The sequence below is a fragment of the Mandrillus leucophaeus genome, unplaced genomic scaffold (genome assembly GCF_000951045.1).
Source record: "Mandrillus leucophaeus isolate KB7577 unplaced genomic scaffold, Mleu.le_1.0 Scaffold64, whole genome shotgun sequence".
Lineage (NCBI taxonomy): Eukaryota > Metazoa > Chordata > Mammalia > Primates > Cercopithecidae > Mandrillus > Mandrillus leucophaeus.
The window spans coordinates 1,990,841-1,994,541 of record NW_012106919.1 but is presented as its reverse complement, the minus strand read 5'-3'; positions in this window follow the sequence as shown (position 1 = coordinate 1,994,541).

Here is a 3,701-nt window from a genome sequence, read left to right as displayed (position 1 = left end):
GTTAGAGATGAGCCTGGCCAACATGGTGAAACCCCATCCCTACTAAAAATACAAAAAATTAGCCAGGCTCAGTGGCGAGCACCTGTAATCCCAGCTACTTGGGAGGCTGAGGCACGAGAATCGCTTGATCCCGGGAGGCAGAGGTTGCAGTGAGCTGACATGGTGCCACTACACTCCAGCCTGGGTGACAGAGCAAGACTCCATTTCCAAAAATAAATAAATAAATAAATAAATAAAGAAGTCGGCAGGACTTCCTTAGTCTCAGGTGGACTCTCCTGAGCCCCACACAGCAGAATGCTTCATCCTCTGGTCCTGGCACCCAAGGCCTTTTCCTCCCCTGACACCTCCATCCCTACCCCATAAGAGGTCCCCCTGCTCTCCCTGGGCTGTTCCTCTGGGGCATCTACAACAACCAGAGGCTTCCAGATAGTCCACACAAAGTCTCTCCAGGTCTTATGTGGGCCGGAGCTAGGGGCGAGGGCAGGAAAGCCTCAGCCCCAGGGAGGAGGCCGGTATCTATCAACCCTGGATGAGATGTGCACCTGTGTGAAAGCAGGGGAAGGTTCAAAATGACTTTGGGAGTCTTCCAGCCCCAGGGCTGCCATTGGCTTACTGGATGAAGGACGTTAAATATTTGGCAAGTGTTCAGCAAGAATAGATGGGAGAACCCATAGCCAGGACCTCAGACCAGGGACTAGCAGAGGGCAGGGTCTCTGCCTCACCCTGGCTGGGCCTGTTCCCTCATTAGGACCCAGGCACTGTCAATTACCACCAGGCATGGTGAGGGGGAAAACCAGTCTATATGGAGATATGCCCTCTCCAAAACGTTATGGCAGGGACAGTAAGGAAATGTTGTTTCCCAACCCAAAGCTCAGGCCTATTTGAAGCTTTAATGTGGTAAAATGTCTGAGGGTGGGCTGGGAAGAGGAGGGCTAAATAATTCAGAAAGCAAATGGAGAAGTGGTTGTTGATATTGCCGACCGAGGCTTGTGTAACTGGCTGGGTTCAGCAGCATCCTCAGGCTCCTGGGAGAAAGGGCACAGGTGGGGCTTTGGGGAGACAGAGGCAGGAGTGAGCACACAGCTGGCCAGTAGAACAGTTTGACAGGTTTTGCCTCTCAAGGCACTTTCACAAGCCCCCTCCTCCCCAGGGCCCTACGAAGCAAGCAGGGCAGGTAAGGAAACTCAGGAGGCTGACCCCCAAGGCTTGGCGCCCAGGACCTCATGAGCAGCACAGCCCAGACAGGAAGGCCTCCCTCTGCCTGGAGTCCTTCACTTTCACACCACTTTTCTCTCTTCCACCTCCTGTGAGATACGTCAAGGATCGCTGGACCTGGAGTAGCCAAAAGACCTGGGTTTTGAGCATAGTTTTGGCACACCTAAGGTGTGTGATCTCGAGCAAGTTCTATCCCCTCTCTAGACCTGCATAGACTTCTCACCTCTTTTATTTTTCTTTTTCTTCCTTTTTTTTTTTGAGACAGAGTTTCACTCTCGTTACCCAGGCTGGAGTGCAATGGCACAATCTCGGCTCACCACAACCTCCTCCTCTTGGGTTCAAGTGATTCTCCTGCCTCAGCCTCCTGAGTAGCTGGGATTACAGGTGCCCGCCACCACGCCTGGCTAATTTTGTATTTTTAGTAGAGATGGGGTTTCTCCATGTTGACCAGGCTGGTCTCGAACTCCTGACCTCAGGTGATCCACTCGCCTCGGCCTCCCAAAGTGCTGGGATTATAGGTGTGAGCCACCATGCCCGGCCCTCACCTATTTTTTAGGATAAAAATATGAACATTGATATCTGAGGTCTCTTCTAGCTTTCATAGTCTCTGGTTCTAAGCCCAATGAGCAGATAAGAACATCAAGGTTCAGCTCGTAGGTGGGATAAATAGGGAAAAGGCCTCTTTCAGTTGCTTTGCCTCCTGCCTCTTGCCTCCCTTTTCATTCAGCTCAACCCAGGAACATGAGAAGAAAGTGCTGCCTTGCCCTATCTGCACCCCGGAGACCTATGTGGAGGAGAATCCTGTCTTCTGGCTCCTTCTCTTGTCTGGACCCAAAAGCAGCAAGCCCGTCCATGTTTAATGAAGCCAGGACCAACCTAATTATCAGGGGCACTTGTGTTAATAAGCACCTTTCAATCCATGCAGGGAGCTAATACAGACAGAATAAAAAGGGAAGAAAAGTTATTAGCTTGAAATGTCTAGGACCCTACCTGGGCTGAGCCCCATGAAGTCATTATGGGTAATTACGGGTTATCACCAACACATACAGTCCCAGGCAGGTACAGGTAATGACAGGGGAGCATGTGGCCCCTCTGGGGTAGAGAAGTCATCAAAAAGGACAACTTTCTGTTTTTCGCTCTCTTCCATCCTGCTTCTTTGAGGGCCCCCATCAGCCCCTCCCCTGCACAGTCTGGTTTCATCCCTTACCAGATTTGTTTCCCCAACTTTCGTTTTATTTAGAAACAGGAGTCATCACTCTCTGAGATTCTGTAACTGAGTATTCTGGAAGCATTACATAAAGAGCTTTCCTGATTCTCCCCTCGACTCACTCTGAGCCAGGGCTTGCTTGACTAGGGTGAAGCAGTGAAGATGGTGGAAAGTCAGTTAGACTTTGCTGATGAACTGGATGGGGGCAGGGGAATTGTGAGAGCCAAAGACAGATGCTAGGAAGACCCAGGGATTCTTGGCTTGAGCAACTTGTTATTGGTGGTAGTGTTATTAAAATGAAGAAGACTGAAGGAGATGCCTGTTTGGAGGAGGAGAAATAAAAAAAATTATATTTGGCTTTGTTAAGTTGAAGAGGCCTATAGACCCAAATGCCTAACACTTCAAATGTGGGGAATAGGGAAGAGTCAGAGATAGAGATACAGATTTGACAGTCATGGGAATATATGGCACATAAATCCATAAATGAGCTGAAATCATTCAGGGAGAAGGTCTATACAGAGAAATGATAAGCATGCAGGCCTGGACGCTGGCCCTGGTGCATCCAACATTTCGAAATTGAGGCTGGGCTCACGCTTGTAATCCTAGCACTTTGGGAGGCTGAGGCGGGCGGATCACCTGAGGTTGGGAGTTCGAGAACAGCCTGACCAACATGGAGAAACTCCGTCTCTACTAAAAATACAAAATTAGCCAGGCGTGGTGGCACATGTCTGTAATCACAGCTACTCAGGAGACTGAGGCAGGAGAATCACTTAAACCCAGGAGGTAGAGGCTGCAGTGAGCCGAGATCACGCCATTGCACTCCAGTCTGGGCAACATGAGCAAAACTGTGTCTCAAAAAAAAAAAAAAAAAAGAAGTTGAGTCCGGGCATGGTGGTTCACACCCGTAACCCCAGCACTTTCGGAGGCTGAGGCAGGAGGATCACTTGAGTCCCAGAGTTCAAGACCAGCCTGGGCAACATAGTGAGACACCATCTCTTCAAAAAATATAAATATTAGCTGTGTATGGTGGCATAAACCTGTGGTCCCTGCTACTCAAGAGGCTGAGGTGGGAGAATTACTTTAGTCAGGGTGGTTGAGGCTGCAGTGGCCATGACTGTACCACTGCACTCCAGCCTGGGAGATGGAGTGAGACCCTGTCTCAAAAAAAAAAAAAAAAAAAAAAGTTGAACAGTGGAGAGGCAATTACAAATTGAAGCCAACTACTGCTACTAGAATGGGTTGCCTCTGCCCTGTTTAGAAGCAAGGCTGGACACTGTTG